General features: G+C 41.7%; 1 long non-coding RNA gene across 5 annotated transcripts in view; it reads right to left on the bottom strand.

Moving 5' to 3' along the window:
- LOC112987055 (uncharacterized) overlaps positions 1–20,686 on the bottom strand; it is a 155,825-nt gene that overhangs the window by 54,960 nt on the left and 80,179 nt on the right. For 2 of the 5 annotated variants that reach the window (XR_010385942.1, XR_010385940.1), the window contains one exon: positions 10,127–10,285. The exons of 2 other annotated variants lie outside the window; for them this stretch is intronic. This is a non-coding gene — a long non-coding RNA (uncharacterized LOC112987055). Of the gene's footprint in view, positions 1–6,841; positions 8,549–10,126; positions 10,286–20,686 lie in introns of those variants that run through there. One more of the 5 variants, XR_010385941.1, reaches the window with a different exon arrangement.

The raw sequence follows: 20,686 nt of genomic DNA, 5'->3' as shown, positions 1-20,686 counted from the left end.
CTGAAAGCAGAGCTAGAAGAAGCTGCATCATCACCTTCTGCATTGTGAAAGAAGCTTAGCCATCTGCTGTATTTCATTTCTATGTCCACGTCCAGAATCCTTCCTTTCAAGGGGAAAGGCAGTGCTGAGAGCAGCTACAGGATAGCACTCATAATTTCACTTCAGGACTCATCCCAGCAGTGAGGTGGGGGAAGCAGCATGTGCTAAAGCCAGGGTTTGTCTGGCCCTCACCTACTACTAGGGCAGGAAAGTGGATCTGAGTGTCACAGTGGGAACAGGTGGGAACATTTTTCAAGCAGATTTGTATATATTTTACTCCGTCCCTAGTTCCTTCACACTTGCATTTCTGCAGGCTGCTACCACCTATTGCAACATAGGTAACAGCCAGCATGAACAAGCACATTGGAGGTTTGGGGCCCAGTAACCTAACACTACTGGCAAACACTGATGTTATCCAGAGACCTAAACCATATAATTTTGGGCATAGACCCTGACCCTACCTGCAGCCCCTGGGCATCTTTTTGATGTTACTCACACTGAGTAATCACAGGCCATTTCAAGGTAAGCAAATGCTCTTGGGGGCAAAATACAACAGCATTACAGCCATCAGTCAGAGCTTTGTTCCTAGGAGGACAGGAACAGGACCTGAAGTATCAGGTCCCACTGAAATATCTCATGATGGATGTAAATGATGCAAATTCAATTAATACTTCTGCCTTGTCTGTAATGATTCTGCCCTAATGCAGTAGAGTGTCTAGAAAAGCAACCTCTAATAGCACATAAACACTTTGTAAGTAGTTGTCCTATTAAGGTTATGCAAGACCCAAGACAGCCCTCTGCAACATGATGTCAGCACTGGAGCCTGGCTTGACACACAGTTACACAACCGGACAAGATGACTGGGGAAAATGGAGATGTTCTGGAGCTGTCAATTTTTAAATTGCATTTTAAGTACATTGTTCTATTGTAGTCACTGGCAAAATGTCAGATAGGCAAACAGCAGTGGGGAGAGTTAAAGCTGATCTAAGACATGCTGGGTTTTTTTTCATTTTATTTATATTATTCTTTACTCCTCTTTTCATGTATCTGCCCTGATTTTCCCTTTCTCAGAGTCTTGGCAGGGGTGCAGAAAGAAGCTCAGATGTACATAACTTACGACTGAGTAATCTTCTACTGAAGGAAGGGAATCTCTTCTTTTTCAGTTTTTGCATGGTTTTTCTTAGTTTGTGCATGAGTTGTTAGCCTAGAAGCCCTCCTGATATTTAGCAATCCTTCCACACTGGTTAATTTCTGTTGGTTGCAAGAAGAACGTGGTGAGGTTTTGGAGCTGGCATTGCTGGAGACTTGCTTGTTATCACAAGCAGAGAAGGGAGGTATCATTGCCATGTTGCCTTTCCCAAAAAAAGGCAACAAACAAGTCCAAATGACCCCCTTTCTCCCACAGCCCACGTAAGCCCAATCCAACTTAAAGAGCAGAACTGAACAGACATGTAAATATGTCATAGAATCACAGAATCGTGGAGGTTGGAAGGGACCTTTAGAGATCATCTAGTCCAACCCCGCTGCCCAAGCAAGATCACCTAGAGGAAGTTGCCTGGGCCTCTGTCCAGATGGCTTTTGAATATCTCCAAGGATGGAGACTCCACTGCCTCTCTGGGCAATCTGTTTCAGTGCCCAGTCACCCTGAATAAACTTCAGTTGAACTAAATCTTTGGTCCACAAGTATTTTATAAAGTTCTCTGTCTTTCTGTATCTCTGATATCGGCCAGCTTGCATGAATTTCTTTTGGGGATATCTTGGGACCATAGCAAAACCACTCAGTCAAAGACTCCCTTGCAGATGAAGAAAGTCAGATCTGGAACCCAAGTCTGTCATTCTATATTAAATAACAGATCAAAATCTTGGATCAGAAAACCCCTGGAGTTTTGGGGAACATTTGATCGTGATCTGACCTTTGTGACTCAAGCCCATTGTATGTCTTTTTATGATGAAGAAAATATGCAGTAAAACCAGACTTGTATGGTCAGGATCCCTCAATGTAAATGCATTAAAAACAGAATAAATCAACAAAAAAAACCTGGATCTCTTCCTTTCTGTTCTAAGTTACTTCCTCAACATCTGCCTTAACTGACCTTGGTAACAGAAGAATTTTTCTGTAGGGTGTGTATTTTATACTTTGACAAATTGGTACAAATATTTTATTGTCAGAATTGGGACACAGTTACGCTTGTAATTCAAGTACCTATTCCAAATGAATGTGTATGAACTTGTACATGTCTATGAAAAGATTAAGCTTTTCTATTCACCCTCTAGTCCTCACACTTCACTTGGAACCAGCAGTACCATTCAGGCAAAATAGATCTTTTCAGAGAAAAGCAACTTGCTTTTTACTGCTTTATAAAAGACCTGTATTTCTGCAAAGCAATACAAATTCCTTGTATTAAAAAAAAAAAAAACTGTTCCACATGAATGCTAATGCTACCTCCAAATGACGCGTGTTTGTGTGGAGTGCCTTTAAAAGAAGCCCTTCACAAAATCCATTTGCATCAGGGGATGCAAGTGGTGGACTTCCATCTGAATGTTGCTATTGTTCTAGGCTCCGTCACATTTGCTTTCCCAGTCATTCTCAGATGTAACTTCCCAACCACAAGAAATTGTTTTGAGTTGTCAGCAGTCTAAGTCATCTAGATTTTCTTTGTGTACTGGAAGATTTTTGTGTCCAGTGAGAGGAAGGGATTTTGCTAGTGAGCTGTTAGTCACTGTGGGGGTGAAATACAGGCAGAGGATGCATTTCAACATGTCAAGGACCATAGCAGGAGGTACTTTTTTCAGGTTGCTGGCTGTAGTCGAGCCGTAAGTTTGGTGTGAAGCATCCACACTGTGCTTGTAAAGAGCAGGACTCAGGTCATCTGCTACTTAATTGAGCAGCCAAGTTCTCAGCCCCATTCGTACCCCATCTGTTCAAACTACATGAACAAAAACCTGAGCCTATGCTGAAATGCCACATGTTGAGGTTTCCCCCTCCAAAGAACTGTGGAGCTTAGCCCATGAGTGTTCATTTGTGTATAGAAAAACTGGATGGCAGATCTCAGTTTTGCTTATTAAAGGTCTATGTGTAACCAGTGAATGGCACATGCCCCTAACCTGTTGTCCTGTTGTAGATCAGATCAGGAGACTCATTGCTCACAGGAATGAGTATCTACACTGTAGAGCATTTGTGTCTTGGCCTTTCTCTCTGATTTCTCTCCATGGATTCCCCTCTACTCCTGAATTGAACCTGATAGACTGGATAATTTGATTGTAGAAAATACAGTCTGACAAGTCCTCTGTCCACCCTTCTGCCTCATGGCAGGATGAGCTACACCTAAATCTGTCACTGCTGGCACTTTTATGTCTATCCTATTCTTTAAGACCTCTGATGACGGAGAGGCCACAGCTTCCCTCAGCAAGCTATTCCAGCTTTTGTCTGTCCTCACAGCCTTTACTTTCTAACCTGAATCTTTTTTAGGCAATCTAGGATCCTCAGCTTGTGTGAAATGAGATGAGCTCTGTTGACATCAGTGAAGTTTCACCACTAAACATGCTTTGAAGATATGACCTAGTACTGTCAAAACTCAGTCCTTTCACTTCCCTCTTAATTTTTTCTCTGTTCCTCCTCTTTATCTGTTGTTGGATTCATGAAGCTCCTTCCAGTCACATCTAAGCAGTGTGAAAGTGCTGACATTCACTCCTACATACCATCATCAACATTTAGCTCTCTTTTTCTGTTCATATTTCTGAAACTTTCAGGTCTTCATCTTCACACATCCCCACTACAGTTTCCTGTGCTGGGTTTCTGAAAACCACATCACACATACAAAGAAGTGTATCTGAGATCATCTCCCAGACTTGTCTTTCTAAGCAAATAAGCCTTCTCTTTGTGACCCTCACCTGGCTTCCCAAGTTCAAATTTTCTGAGGTTAACTTTAATACCACTCATAGTGCAAGAGGTCAGTCAGTTCCTAAAGGTAGTTCAATATACTTTTATCATTTCTGTTCTGTTACTACATGTATCCCCCAACACCTGTAGTGACAGCAGGTTCAAATGTCCATTTGTCCTATTCTATGAAAGATACCTTCAAGCTTTCTTCACTTTATCCTGTACGAATACAGTTTTCCAGAAGTGTTCTTTAAGGCTGTTCTTCTGCCTCATCTCAGACCTTTCTTTAAAGCTCAAACTTACTGCAATGCTTACAGGAAGCAGTTGACTGCAAATATCTCATTAGAAGATAGGAAATACTACCATTTTTAAATAATTAATTTGACAAGTTTGAATAGTTAAGCCACAAATCATTGCCAAATGCACATGCATACAGCTAACTTTTGCAAGAATGACTTCCCTACTATGTTTGCTTTAATCTTTCCTCTGTTTCTTCTAATTTCTTTGTTCACTCATTTACTAGGTCTTGTCTTAAATTAGTAGCAGCCACACAGGTAATGTTATTCACTGTGTGTTTGTGCAGACGCTCACATTTCTGCAGCAGTTTCCACTTCTACCTGTGCTGTGAGTTGTATTAAAAGTCTAGTATGGCCTAGGAGTTAGTTTAAACTGCACATCTCAGCCTCGTCTTGTCTTGACATATCCTGGATGTTCTTGCTGTCTGCTCCCAGGCAAAGGTCTCATAGTCACTTTTTAAATTTTGTGCACCAGAGGTGGGTTTGCTCACTCGCATTGCTGGCATCATCAAGGCACCTTCCTCCAGGAGAAGGCTTCCCTTGTTTTTTGACCAGTGGGTAAGATACTAACACGATGAACAAGCCTTTCCTGCATTTGCCCTGAGGAACACTGCCAGCAGTGTCTTGCCCCCAGACAGAGGAAGATCTGAACTACAGAATTTGCATTTGGTAGCGATTCTTGCAGTCTAAGTTTTCCTGGATTCAGGGCCTGCTGTGCAGACTATTTGATTTGCTTGGTGTTTGGCTGATTCTTTACTTTGGACTTTGATTAAATAAAAATGTATTAACATTCAGTACTTAGAACTGCTCACAAGTAGCATTTTGTAAAAGATTTTAAGACAGAGAAATTAGAAGCTTGTCCAAGAATCAGGTTGGTCATAATTTGCATGCTCTCCTGATATTTTTAGTTTTTGTTGTTGCTGTACTTGCTGTTTCTTTTTGTCCTTGTAAAAGCCCTACATTGAAATACATAGTTTTGGTTTGTCCTTTATACTCTGTATCTATTGTTATATGCGCTTATTGTGAATCTGCTGTAAACTGTATCTCTGCATGCCTTCACTTACTTTCCTACTTCAGTGTATCCTGTGCCTCCATCTGATATAATTAATCACTTCACTGAGGGAAACCTGATATTGATACCCTGCAAATGCTCAGGCAAGCACCTTAATCCAAAGAAAATAAGGGACTTGTTGAGAAAGTACCTGCAGGGAGAGGACTGCTTTGGAGGGAAGGATTGCCTTCACTTTCCTTTAGGAATTGCTGGAATGACTACGGAACAGGCCAATGTTGGCAAATGTCATATAGGCATAGCAGATGTGTTCACTTATCCCCATCAAACATGCCATCAGTCCCATGTTGCTTCCTCTATCTGTCTGAAAAAGCATCTCTGCAAGGCAGCCCTGAGCAGTTAAACATCAATGAAAGCCAGGCTTGTCTAGTCTTCGCAGTTCTTGTAAGGGAAGAAACATTCCAAAAACTACTGAAAAACTAATGAAAACACTTTTGCTTTGGGCCACAAGCAGAGAAACCTGGAATCAAAGCAAAAGAGCTTCTTTCTATTTTGTGTTCAGCCTGCAGAATCAGTGGATATCTGAGTGAGAACAATGTGAACTGGAAGCATCACCAGTGCACGCGCATGGCTCGGGGCACAGCTGAGCCTGGATGCGGTGCCAAGCAACCTCATGCCATCAGCGATCTCTGAGGAGATCTGCTCCTTGCAGAGAGCTGAAGGGCACAAAAAACTCCTCCCCCACCTCTTCCTCACACTTCACATGGGCAGGCCAGATCTACCTAATTAAACAGGCTATCTTCCAGGAACATCAGGGTTTACCCTGAAAACTGAGGAAACTGGAACTGCCACAAATACTTTTGCTGTAGCAGTACTGGCAAACAACAATGCACATACAAAAGCAAAGCAAAGCGTAAGCATTTTCATGCCCCATCTGAGTGCATCTCAACATGTTGGTAGCTTTGGCATTTGCTCATCATGCTAGAAGGAAAATTATTGTGCAAGCAAGCTAGGTTTGCCTCGCTGTCATTGGAAGTGTGTTGTTATGAGCACAGATACAGAGAAGAACGTTTTCACCCACTGACGTTAGCTTTGAGAAGCCCTGGCAAAAAAATAAAACTTTCTATGGCTGGTGCCTGCTATTCAGAGAATAATACTTGACATGTTAATGCAAGTAGCAAGAGTATTATGAAAGAGCCTTATGTGCCTTAGATGGATTTGGCTGAATTCAGCTGATATGTAAGGACTGCAAGTTTCTTGCTGGTAAGAAGATATGAATCAAAGGACTTTGATCCTCAGTTTATATAGTCACATGTGAGAGAGCCAGTGTAAACTTGGTTATTTCAAACATACCTTTGAATTTGGCCCACTGTATTTATTTATGTTGGATCTTCCCTTGGGACAGTTTGAAGAATCGTCATATTTTGTGGCAGTGTTTTATTTGCAATGGATTACACTGAGAAGGTTGGTGAATTGGAAATAACACCTTGAAGTTCCTTTCATGGTTCTTTTTTTAATGCTTTCCATTCCCTCCCCTTGAATTGTAAAGGCAATTTGCTTAGCCTTTAAAGGAGCAATTACACCATTGTTTAGCAAAAGCACAATGCCAGAAGTGAGTAACAAGTTAAACAATACTACCTCTTTATTTCAGTGAAATATACATTTATGTCATTTCAAATTTCTGAACTTTAATTTTCCATTTTTGTAGTTGTAAAGTTTTGGATGCTGCACTGTAGCTTTTTTGGCTTACACATTGCAGAACGCTTCTGCGGTAAAACAACTTTGCTTGACAGTAGCTTCATTTTCCTATAAAATCAGTCAGAGCACTCATCAAAATGATACCAGTTCAGGAATGTCCTCACCATGTTGTCACCTAGCACATACACTTTATCATTCCCTGTCATGCCAGCTGCCTGTTTGCCCATTGCTCTTCTAACGAGCTCCTAGATGAACACTTGACTGGTTATTGGCTGTGAAATCAGAGTCCCAGATCCTCAGCTGTATGAAGAAAAGTACTGAATCCTCACTGTGGGCTCTGCCGATTGCTGCAGGACATAATGAGACTTGTAGTGTTTAGACCTTCTTCATAGTGGTTTTGTGAATGCTTCAAGAAAATGTGATAGAAATTTCCTGTGGTTCTTTCATGGCTTCTGCACTTGTATTCATCTCATTTTCAAGAACCAGCTACGTAGTTGGAATATTAAGTTGTCAACACAAAAGCACCTTAAAGTCATATGCAGGTTAGGTCAAAGCCCCTCCAAAAGGATCACATTAGGGAACAAAGTGACAGGCAGATACCACAGAGGAGGTGAAAACAGGCAAATTAGAATCACCAGCTTTGTTTTCTTAAAGCCTTTCATCCCAAGATATGCAAGTGCATCTGTTCTGTATTTGGGTATTATAGTACTGCCTAAGGAGATAAGCAGATACACCTTGAAATGTTTTACAGAACAAGGACTAGTGAGAGGTTATAAATAGTTTTTAAATGAGGTATGGCTCAGACACATAGCAGAGGACATTTTCATTTTCTCTTTTCCTGCCCAGTTTGCCCATCTCTTTTTCTTCTTTACTCTTTCCAGGGGAACTAGCCATGTTGAGATTTAAGTACTGATAAAAAGAAGCTTGATTTCATGGAAGGCAGAAGATGCCCTGTTATACCAAGTGTGACTGATGCCATGGCCCTAATTTTTGGAGGAAAGGGGAATGTGTGGAAAAACTTGCTTACCCTTGCTCAGGGCTCAGCTCTGGCTGGGCTCTAGGCCTTTTTCCAAGAGGGAGCAGAAAAGGGAGGAATAGGCCAGGCCACTGCTTTTGACTTTTCTGAAGCACCAAGAGGAAGAGAGCCAGTGTATTAATGTCATAAAGCACCCTGAAAATAAGAGCTGTTACCTCCAATTACAGCCTTCTGAGCAGTGGGATGGGAGAGAAGGAAAAGACATTTGTGCTGCCTCCTAAGATCTGAGGTGGGAGCAACAAAGAAGAAATCCTGTCAAAACAAATGGAAGCTTGTTGAGGTCTGGGGAAAGAGAGGTGGCCAGAGCGGGAGAGAATAAGGTTCCTCGCTTGGTCGCACAAGTTTTGATGCTGTGACTTGCTTGAAGTACAGCTTTTCTGTATTCTTCTGCAGGTATCCTGCCAGACTGTAGGTCCTGTGCTTGACTGGGGGGAACTACTGCAACCGTTGACTGCAACAGTCACCTACTGCAATAGTCAAACTGCTCTGATATTTTGACGTGCTTGGGCTGCTGCTTCTAATGCTTGAAAAGCTGCTGCCTTCACTCCTGGAGCCAGACAATGTTTTCGCAGAAGTGGGAGAGGGACACTCTGAAATAGTGCATGCAATGAAAGAGGATGTTACTCACTGTTGCTATGAAGCAGAGATGTTATTGGGAAAAGACTGGTAGACACTGTGAGCTACTCCATTTCCCTGAGTCTGAGGGCCGGGAGCAATCCAAAGATGACATAATAGTAGAATAATTGCTGGCTTTCATTACTATCACCAAATGTTGTGAAGAGATGTAGAAGACAATTAAAAACGGAATTTATTTCTCCTATTTTTACTCCAGAACCGAGATGCTAACAAAATACAGAGAATGTTCCTGTCAAGTGAAGGATTCCCTCCACCCTTTCATCTTCCTCTACCACATTTTTGTATTTAAGAACAGATTGGCCTTGTGAGAAGATGTCTGTGAAACACCCTGCTCAGTTGCACAAGTGACAGTCACAAATATCAAAGCTGGCTGGATAGCTTACACACCCAGTTCATCCAAAATGTAATTTAAGCCAGGCCATTTATTCAGTTCAACTACATATAAAGCAGAGTGATTCTGTGCAGGAATGCACAGGATCAGGAAGAAGGCCTTAAGTTGTGTTAATTCATGTTTTCACATGCCTCTTCCACTTGTAGGGAAGTACAGTATGTTGAGGATTTCTTTGTCCAATTGCTTTAAGTAGCTTCAACTTACTATCTGCTAGATAAATGCAATAAATCACAAGCTCATTTAAAGGTAGAGCAAGCCAATTTCTCTGATAAGCAAATCAGCCTCCACAAAGTTATTTCCTTTTGATTCAGTCTCATTTGCACACTGAAAAAGCAAATCATATGGCACTTAATGAAAGAGCAGGATAAGGAGTGAATAATACAACAGTTTAATACTTCTTCCATTGTCCATAGATGTGGACAAAAAAAAAAAACAAAAAAACAACAAATGTTGAGCTGTGGGTTGACTAGGCAAAGACAAATACATTATCCTTGTTTTGGACATTAGCTCTTCTTTCTCCTTGCTCTCACCTCATTTCTGTTTTCACTTGTTTTAGCATGTACCAGCACTAGGGTAGGTAGGGTATCATTTGTAATCATTTGGGAGGTACTGATCTGGCATAGGTGGTGACATCCTCCGTTGACTAAAAACAGACAGGGAAGAAGTGAGCTGAGTCCAGCCGTGCAGGGATGGATGGAGCCTGAGGGCAATGTGGAAGGAGCCTCATGGGTTACAGGGCAGCAGCAACGGACAGGTCAGCATGGCACTTGGCCCAGGGGCACTCATATCCAGAGCAGGCAGGAAACACCAAGGCAGGACAGGGAGTCTGTGCGGTCCCTTTGCAAAGAGGCATGAACAGCCCTTCTCTGCATCGCCTGCTCTGGGCATAGGGGCTGTCGAGATGGGGACGTCAGGACTGCTGGACACAGCAGGCAGGACTTCCTGGCCATCAAGCCATTCTCTCTGCCTTTCCTGCCAGGTACTAGCTCCTCTGTAACTGAAGAGCTTAGGTTGATGATTAATGAGAATTAAGCCATGCAGAAGGCATAAAACCCCACATTAGAATGCTGGTTTATGACACCATTTATTAGGCAATTGCTCAACATCAAAAAGAGACAGCCCAATGTGGCACTTTCATTACCTGGTTTTATTATACTGAAGGATTTTACAGAGCGTGCACTCCCAGCTGGGAAATGTGATTTCTGAATGGCTTCTTTACCCTCCAAGGGTGTTTCCACTCTCAGGTTTCTGGAAATGAGTCTTGCACTCAGCACCTCCAGGAAGACTTTGACTTCTGCGTCTACACAGGAAAGGAGGGGTTATCACATGGGAGAGGAAAAGTCATCTCACACCCTCACATGATTTTGGAGGGAAAACTACTCCATCAGTTTCCTTCAGCTCTGAGCTTCCCTAATATATTGACAATCATATTCATTTCCATACTCCTACCATGATATCTTGGTTACATTTCTAGAGGCAGTGCAAGAGACATGGGAGAACTCATGTTCACCATCATCCTCCACTGAAAAAGGAAGAAATGGACAAAACAGATACAGTGATCTTTGAGTCATTGGAAAGCTCAACAGGACAGTGCTGCTGACCCAGGGGGAAGAGACATGGCCAAAGAGCAACACTGGCCACGCACAAAATACTTTAACACATTTAAATCTGTAGGTATATGTAAATTATACATATACATATAGGCATATGCTATAAAACATGAGCTACAGCTAAAAATAGATTTAGAGATAAAAGCAGAGGAACAAACTATAGGGAAGGAGAACAGGGAAAGGAAACTTTGAAAAGGGGTAGAGCGGCCTGGCTTAGGCTATTCAAGCGCTACAGAAATGTCACTTTTTGCCACTTTACTTGGGGGGGATATAAGAAGGCAAGCATTACGTTATGAAACAAAGAATGAGTCATGCTCGTTCTCATGGTCAACTACCAACGCCTGCTGAGACAGCTGATATTAAATTTTGTCTCCATAATTTCACAGTCCATTGCACGTAGGGTGACACAAGTTATGAGCAATCAGATCTCATGCTTCAGCGTATGAGTCGATCACGTGGGGGAGTCGGAAAGGAATTTCCTTCCCTTGCTCAGCCGAGGGGCTGCTGGCGGTGCCGGTGCCGGTCCCTCGCGGCTGACCTGAGCGGCACACGGCTCTCAGCCCGCCCGGCTGCGCTCGCACTCTCCGCGATGGCAGGGGAAGTGACTGCCTCATTGCGAAATCGTAGCACGCCAAAGACACGGCAGCGTTGCCCATGCTGGCTTTGTGGGAGAGGGGGATGGGAGAGAGAGGCAGCACAATCTGAATTTGGATTTGAGCCCTGCTGTTCCTAGATTTGGATTCTTTTAAGTGTTTATGCTTGATGTTTCCCAGAGCAAGAGGAGGGGAGGGGCAGACAGGAACCAGAATTTGTCTTGTCATTCTTTGCCTCCCGTCAGTAAATACAGGGGCTTTCAAGTCAGCTTGACTCTCAAAATATTTCCTTATGGCCACTTGGGTATTTACAGCGGTCTTGGTTCCTTGAAAGAGCACACAGGCAATTTCATCTCACCAAAAAAACCCAGCTGTGACCTCATTGCTCGTTTTACGAAGGAGCAGCTCTATTCAGTCATGGCTATTCAACAGTAGCTGCTTGCAATTCACTTGCCTTTCCTTCCCCAGCCTCTAAATGTTACTGCTAGCTCACAGCCCAACATCTAAATATGGCCCAGAGACCAGGCTTCTTTCTGTACTTTTTTTTGCTCTGGAAGAGAGGAATCTAAGAAAGACTGGATAACTCAGACAATTCAAAGCGAGTCATTTCATGTACACAGTATCTTTAACAGCTAGAAAGTTTGGTCACTGATTGGCAGCTTTAACTCTTTCCACAGAAAGTTTCATCATGTGTGCTTTTGCACAGAGGACCTTTAAAGTGCAAGGCACTTTTGACCTGAGCAGTATTGCAACACCCTCTCCCTTAAATAGCCATGAGCCCTTATCATTCCCATCCCTCTATTTTATTCCAATGAGACTTTACCCCTCTGCTCCTTTGGCATATTTTAGCAGACAGGGGATTGTTAATTAGCCAGACTGCATTTTTAGTGGAAGTCTGCTGCAAATGCCTTGTTTTTCTAAATCTGACCTGTTGAGTGATTCATGAGATCCGTATTAATACATGGCACAGTACAGCTCCACTGGTTAGCATCCTAAATCTGCCAGATGGCTCAGTAAAAAGATAAGCAGCAGGAGAAAATTCAGTTTCAAAAATAGCATTGAGACAGCAGCATCCATTAGCCTGAAGTTCACAACATAAAGCTACCATGCTATGGTATTTTTGAATACATTGCACTCTCAGCTAGGATGCAGGGGAAGATCAAATTTAGAAAAGAAGGGCTTTAAATAGAAGTTCAGTTCAAAAATATAGTGTACTCTTTGAAGTTATGTTCCTGTAATAAATTTAGAAACAAGAGTAGAATAGAAAATTTACTACCATTCTCAGGTAACAGGCAGCATAGTCAGGTGGACATCCCTGCATATGACATGCTGTTTCAAATACAGACTTCCAGGAAAAACAGGGGCAGGGACCATGTCTTCTTCTTCTGTTTATTATATGGAGCTAAGAACATTGGAGATGTGTGAAAAACTATAAATCTTGATATGTGGGCCATCTGGCTCGGATGGCATGACAGCTCATATCAATAGTTTTGTGTACTCACTGGTTGTCTCCTGGTTTCCAAGTAATGACTATCTCTGTGGCCAAATTTTCAGATCTCTGCTTCCAATGAGGCACACAAATAAGTGCCTATTCAGATGTGCTCTGCTCATAACAGTTTCTATCCTCACATGCCTGGCCAGATTTTTAAAAGCATTTGGCAATAATATCCTATCAATAGCCCAAAGATAGTTGAGAGAGATATTGTGACCAAAACTTTTCTGGTAGAAAATGTACCGTATCTCCAACTTTTAAAATAAATTTCAATCAGGCTAAGTTGTTTACATCAGAATCCAAGGAAGAAAAAACTGCACATTCAAATTAAAAAAAAGAAAAAGATTATTACTTTTGTTTTGCCTGCAGAAGGATTTTACTTTTCTGTTCAGTGATATTTCCCTGTGAAATTCCATCCAATATTTTGTTTAATTCTGCAAAATGTTCACAACTGAAATGCTATACTGTGTGAAATATTAGCAACACATTACCTCTTGTGAGTTCAAACTACAACAAAATATTTTCTGCAATCATTCAGTTTGCTGAAGATGCTGAAATAATATATTTGTTGTTAACCTCGGCTGATTTTTTTCCCAGTTGTTGGAAAAACTTATAGTTGTTGGAACTACCACAAACCGGAAAATCAGTTATTCACATGGCTTGAATATTGTTTTTCTTTAAATCTGTCTCCACTTTTAGATGAGTTTATGATGATACAGAGGAAATTTAGTCCCACTCATGTCCCTGAAAATACAATTCTCTGGAAGGGCCAGTGGGAGACAGAACTTTCCACCTCAGCAGGTGATTATCTCTGTCAAGGAGCATGAGGACAGACTGTCATTTTTACTCAGATAATGAAAGTATAATGGCAGCACTATTTAAATATGTCCCGTTCTTACTATTGTATTGAAAAAACCTTGCTTAAGGAGACAGGATGGGTTTTGCATATTGTACTTGTCATATTATGCAACAAGATACATGACACTGCATTAGTCATATTCCTTATTGGTGACATTTTCACCAGTTCATTTGGCTGAGTATTTAGACCCTTTTTACAGGTAAAGGAAAAAAAAAATTCCATGTATATTCTCTTTCCAGAGAAAAACAGAACAATGTAATGAACTTTGTTTTGGTGACAGAAATGTGATGTTGAATATAGGAAAAATATTTTGTGGTGCATTACAATCATTAAACTTCTGTTAATTCTTGTAAAATTTCTGACAATTATTTTCCCAGATACAGAATCTGGTCTACATGTACCTCTAATTGTTTAGTGACTATTTACTCTTTGGGCATAATCTGGAAATCTACCTATGATTCTTTTCTTTGTATTAATTTTCCACTGACCTGTAAAAATACTGAATATTTGATTAAATTTAGCAACATGTCCTTGTGAAATGCCCAGGGCTTCAGCTTAGAGACAGGAATCTCTGGCTCTGTCAGTGCAGCACTGAGCCTTGGCTCCTGACTCCGCAGCGGGGGTGTGGGAGCCCTGGCAGTCAGGAACTTCCAGTCCCTGGGGGAAATTCAGTTAGAAATCCCTCCCCCCCAAAAAAAAATGTAAAAAAGCTACCAATTTCAAAATTAATAGTTTTTGACTATCTCTTCACGAGAAAAAAATCAGGTTTTCTTTTGAAAAGAAATTTTCTTTGAAAAGTTGAGGCTTTCTTTGGCATGGAAATTCTAACTTTCAGATAGCTTCATCATTTTGCTGCTTGTGATTTAGTTCCACATTTGTGGACAAATGCACTTTTCTATCTCATAGGGTTCTTCTGTGAGGATAAATATATACCAGCTTGCAAAGCAGTCAGATAAGACAGGCTGCTAGGGCTACCAGAGACAGAAAAGAATAGCTCATCTCATCTATAATGAAGGTGTATATTGTGTTATGAATAATATACAAATTTGAAAGAAAATTATATAAAAAGGGAAAATAGTAGAATTGCATAAAGGGGAGATAGCAACATAACAGCTTGAATGACCCACTATTAAAAATATCCATAGCCAGTCTCAGAAATTTATTGGATCCACACACGTGCCAACATCTTTGACTAAAATTAGACTTTAGCTTTCGGTAGCAAATAGACATTTGAGTGCCAGCTGAAAACCTTGTTGGAAGACTAAATTTTGCTGATTTTTCAGAAAGGTTGGGCATCTTCTAAGTCATATGATTTTCATGGGGAGATGTGGGTTCTCAGTGTATTTGAAAAATCAAATAGGCTGAGTATGGAGGTAAGAAACTCATTAGAGCCGATCCAATCACCAGGAAAACAAGACTGAAACAGAGATACCACTGAGAAAATTACATCTGTCCGAAATCAGAATGCAATATGTAAAGTACTTGAGTTTGGGCAGTTATAATAAACATTAAAGGAGATACTGTCTAATTACTCTCCAATTCTTTGACATATGGGCTTGCTAACATGGACTGTAAATAAGCTGAATGATGTTTCTTCAAGAAGTACTGGATAGCCTCTCCCTGTGAGCCATCAACTTTGCCTGGGAAAGGGACCTTGAAGTACTGAAGACCCCCAGAAAGCAACAGCAAACACACAGATTGTATAATGTCATACAAACCTAGTGTACTCAACCTGTGTATGGCACAGTTTGGATTTCACATAGGAGGATATATGGTGCACAATGGGCATGTCAAAAAAACTCACCTTCTGGAAGCAGGAGGTGACAACCTCAGGCTAAGCTCCCCATGTCTGAGTGGCTTTTGTAATGTGTACCCTGGCCAGGCGATGCAGCTCAGCAAGCACCCACCGTGCCCGTGCAGTGGAGAGCTTGGAGGTGCCTGGAGCACTGGGGTGCCTTGCCAGGGAGCTGCATGGCTGCTCCCAGCCAGACTTGGCAGGGAATTACCTCCTGCGTGCTGCTGACAATCAGGACATCAAGATCCTGAAGCAAACCAGAGTATAAACTAACTGGGCAGTATGAAGGCATCCCAGCCAGGTATTGTCTCCAGAAAAAGTGGCATTTCCTGAGCACAGTCCTAGAAAACACAGCTAGAAGTGAAGAGTTTGCTTGAGTTTCCCCAACACTAGCAGCTTCACTTCAGTGTAACTTTTTAAAATGAAGGCACAAAAGAAAAGAAAGGGGGGGGACGGAAAAAGAAAATAAAAACAAAAGAAAAAAAGCAAAAAGGCCTTGCAAGAAAGCAGAGTCAAGACTACACATGCTGCCTGGCTAAAAAGAGAAGAACTCAAGATGGCACAAGAAAGTCCTGATAGCTTTCCAAAAGTCAGGGTAAAAAAAGGTGTTAAAACATGCAGAGATGAATAGAGCAAGTGAAGATCCCACGGCAAGCACAGACAAAGAGAAATGCATTGCCAGTACATCCTGCCTTCTCTTCAGGGGCGTTCAAGGACACCAGAAAAGAGAACAAGCAAGTTCATTGAGGAAGAAAAAATTCCACCAACCCCCCATTGATCCAGGAAGGCTGCCCATGGCAAAATGCCTCTGAATCATACCAGTCTATAAGAAACCTGTCCAAAGGAGGCTACCTCAGCCCAATTACTGACATTACTGGGTAAGGAGCCTTCTTTACATAATCAAAACAAGGGGACCCTTAGTGCAGGGCTCCATGCCTGCAATGGGAATAGTGCCTTCTATGAGCACTGCATGAGAGGGGTCCGTGCATGGCTCTGCTGTTGGGTTTGTAAAGCAGGGAATGGAATAGGACAATTCTGGAAGGACAGCAGGAGTGTGGCTTACAAAAATATTCATGGCACCAACTTCAGAGATTTTTGCTAAGCTCCTTCTTCTTCTCTTTTGCCATCTGAGCTATTTATGAACCTGTCCCAAAATAAGCTCTCGCTCATCGCCACTGCTTCTTTTCCCTGCATGCCCTGCAATTTCCCCTCAGGAGAAACTCCCCACCTGAGTGCGGGCCGGCTGCTGTGCAGATGAATGAGACAGTGATGTGCCCTGAATCCTGCCCACACAGTCAGGGCCTGGGCTTTCCAGCTGTACATAAGACAGTGATTTGGCTGCTTCAATTTCAATAGCTGTCTGCCTGGAGACAGGCTCCTGACAGATGCTCCATCTAGCTGAGCTGGGGATACCCAGAGTGACTTGGATACCATCTTGCAGGTTGGTATTACCTAACCCACTGCCAGCTGCATTCTTCTTCATGACACTTCCCAGTGGTGGGGTGCACAAGCTGGGCCATCCCCACACGTGGGTCCAGGCTCTGTGAGACGTGACTTGCAGGGCACTGCAGGTAGCAAGCCCGTAAGCAGCCCAAAGGCTCTGGGCCCTGTGGAAGCAGCTGCTGGGCCTTTCTGGGGGCTGAATTCTGGTCATTTTGTCTGCAAACCAAAAGAGCATAATGCAGTTGGGCATCACTTTTGTATCTATTTTAGAGAGACAGGATATGCAGTGATCATTTGAATTATAGGGCAGAAGAGAAAGACACTAAAACCAAAGTGTCAAACAGCTAACTTTGGTCAGTCACTTTTGCAGCTTGGGCTCAGATTCCAGTCTGAGACTAGCCCTTTATTCTTCATCTCTTCAACATTTCACTTCATGCAACTTCTTCAGCAAGAAGAACTCCTGCTGTGACCTGAAGCTGCCTGGATGTCACTGCTCCATTCACGTAATCTGGGCTCTCCCCCAGTATCAAGGATACACAGTTTTGGGGTTTTTTTTGGTAAGACTGCAAAATACGTTTTTAGGGGGGATGCAAACAGTCTGTGATCTTCAGCAACAATCAGCAATGAGCTTTTGATTCCTGTAACTACTTGCATTGATTTGTCATGGCTCACAGACTCAAGCCTTTCTTCCCAAGGAGAAGGACAGAAAACATCTTCGTCATTGTTGTATTTGTTAATTTTTAAGATGAAAGCTTAAGTTCTCATGTATTTCCTGGTCCCCAGAGCTGGCAAGGAGGTGCTGGGGAAGGAGGAGTCTGGGGAAGGGAATGGGGAGAAACAGAAGAAGCTGCAGAATGGAGGAGCTGCAAAGACTCACTTTGGTTGCTGATGATGGGACTGTATGGAAAAGCTGAGCTGAAAAGATTATTCATTGCTGCAGCTTTGCTGATATACTTTTGGATGTCCCCAGACTTACTCATGTCACGATGGCAGAAGGGACTTCTTCGCCTCACTATCTGACTTGTATTTTTAAATGCAGACTGTATTAGGTGTTGAGAAGTGCTTCATCTAAAAATTGAATAATCACTGGGTTAATACCTTACCCCAGAAGAAGCTGGGAAACAGTCTGTTCCAAGTCCCTAGGTCAGGTATTTTCCTAGAAGATAATTTAGAAATTTCCAGACTGACTAAGACTGTGCTCAACTCAGAGACATTAAGTAGCAGCAAGCTGTAGATCGTGACCTACTTGCTATCAGTCATATTATCTGGTTTAAAAGAAAAGAAGAAGTTGTCACATGGTATATTTTAGTATCACTTCTTCACTGTGGGATTGCATGACAGCACTAGTTCCTTGGAGCATTACAGTACAAGAGGTAAATGCCAGCCAGCTAAGCGATTTTACAGCTTGCTAAGGTATAGAGCCTACACTTGGTTCTTAGAGCTGCAGTGAAAATAGAGTGCCTTGTTTATTCATAAATGGAATAACAGAACAGGGAGGGAAGGGGAAACACCACTGAAGAACTACCCAAAGCAATAGACTTCTCCTCTTATTAAGAGAAGTTATGTGGAATTAAACAGAGTCGAAGAGTGATAGTTCAGATCAGTCCTCCTGTCCATCACAAACTGCACTGCACTGGTGCAATTGGGCTCATTCACAGAGGTTGCCTTGGGACTGTATAACTGTCCCTCACAGAACAGGACTCCCTTTTCTGGGTTGTCCTCTAGGATCCTTCCCCAGAGGCTGCTGCACTGCCCTATTTCCTAGAGTTTTTACTCCAGGCTTCTTATGGTTTGTATTCTAGCTCCATAGTCAGTCTTTTTTCCTGTTTTCTAGCAATAACTGCTCTCAAATACTTATCAGACTTTATTTCCTAATCAGAGAGGTGTAGGCAGTACAACATGCACAATGCCAATAATGTGGTATTATCTGTGGCTTATGGATGTTTACTTTAGTATCTGCCAAAACTGTGATTTTTTTTTCTGCTTGGCATAATGCTTTGGCAGTTTTCTGACATCAAAAAGAGAGATAGCTAAGCCTCATCTATGCCTCAATGAAAATCAAAACGCTCCTTTGTAAACTTGGAAAGCCATTACCACTCAATGCTATACAAAAATTACAATATAAAGAACAGGGCAAAGCAAGGATTAATTTGATTTGAAAGTTCTGTTTTAAAGTACTGGAATCCCATTCTATCGATGTATGTGTATTTGATGGGAAGGTTTTAGCAACATGTTTTATCAAGTAAACAATAGCAAGTTAAGACAGAAGCAAAGTGTTTCCCTTCCACTGATGTCTAAATAGTAAATCTTCATGTGTAGCAATGAGTTATGAATGGCTTTCATGTTTTGAAACTTCACAATGCTCTTAAATTTTAAATTGCCTGTATTTAAGGAGACCTTAGAACTAAAATGAAACTATGAAAGCCCCAAAAGTCACCTCTTGCTTTCCAGCACACCTACAAAAATATTAGTGTTCTGTTTTTAAGATCACATAACAGTATAACTTTGCTAATAAACACTAGTTTTTCCAATGCATGTAAAAAGACTATATTTTAAAGAATTTCAACCTAACTGATGAATACTCTGCAGTTCTAAAAGTTTACTTTCAGTTTTTTAATTGTTTGTCATTTAGGGATATTATTTAAAACTGAAGTCTCAGATGAGTTCCAAATGAGAGTATTGAAAAAGAGAAATAGAAGATTTAACTTACCTAGCAATGGAGAAATTAGTCATGTCTACTTGTCAAACTGTTTTCAATCATCTTGAATATACATGCAGAAGGCAACATTCAAAATTTCCAGTTTCATGTGCTGAAATACTTCTTGCAAGTGTGTCTGCATCTTTCAGAGTAATGTGGGGGAAAAGGTCATAAAGATACCCAGCAGACAGATTCCATTCCTAACAATAAATACATGACATGAAAAACCTAGCAAGCATTGTGACAAAATCTGCTCATTCAGGGCAGAGGACAAACAAAGTATCAGAATAATGGAGTTTCATCCAAACTGTGTCCTCATTAAGTACCTAAATCTGCAAAACACTGAAGTAGGTGAAGATCTTGGGACACTTATGGAAAATGTCTCTTACTCCGTGTGATGTTTTTGTATCCTTCCTACAGAGCGACCATGTGGGCCCATGTGTGGAAAAGGAGAGTGATTGTGGATGCTAAAAACAGACCGTCCTTCCATACAAATAAAGGTAATACCAGCTAAAAGGAGCCCTCTGAGAGACAAGGGCAGGAGAAAAAATAACACAGACAGCATACTAGCACGCATAACACAAGACTGTCTAAACAAAATTTTTAAAGATGTTAGATATTTGATGGTCATATTTTCATGAAACCACCCCCTTTCCTAGCCCCACCTGTTTGGGCAGTTTAACCACTCCACTTGCGTGGCTCAGTGTCTCACATTCAGACCTTACTGTAAATGGTCCTAAGCTGATTTGCAGTGGCAGTATCATATTTCATCAGTTCCAAGCACAAGTAACAGGAACTCACAGTGCCGTGGTAATTACCACAATCTCACCAGTGCCTGTTTCAGAGCTGCGAAATATTGCTGCTGTGCTTTTTTATAATTGCTGCTTGTGACCTGCAAACCTATGTTCCAAACAAGGACATGCTTTGAGCATGCTTTGAGAGTTGGTAGAAAGTATCTCCCAACTATATGATTTTCAGCTGCTCTACCTCCATCCTCTGATATTTTGGCATGCAGCTTTCTAGCCAGTTATTGTCCACTAATATTTCTGTGTGAAACCTTCAATACTCTATTTAGAAACTTTCCTTTTGAACGAGGGTGCATGAATCTGAGAAAGCGCATCTTGTGAACAGTTAGAGGGGAAAGAGATTTATCAGGTCAAGTGCACAGCAGAAGGACAAGAGGCCACAGTCACAAGTTGCAGAAAGGGAAA

This window comes from Dromaius novaehollandiae, chromosome Z, assembly GCF_036370855.1.
Source record: "Dromaius novaehollandiae isolate bDroNov1 chromosome Z, bDroNov1.hap1, whole genome shotgun sequence".
Lineage (NCBI taxonomy): Eukaryota > Metazoa > Chordata > Aves > Casuariiformes > Dromaiidae > Dromaius > Dromaius novaehollandiae.
The sequence above is the reverse complement of the archived record's forward strand: the minus strand, read 5'-3'. Positions and strand labels throughout refer to the sequence as shown.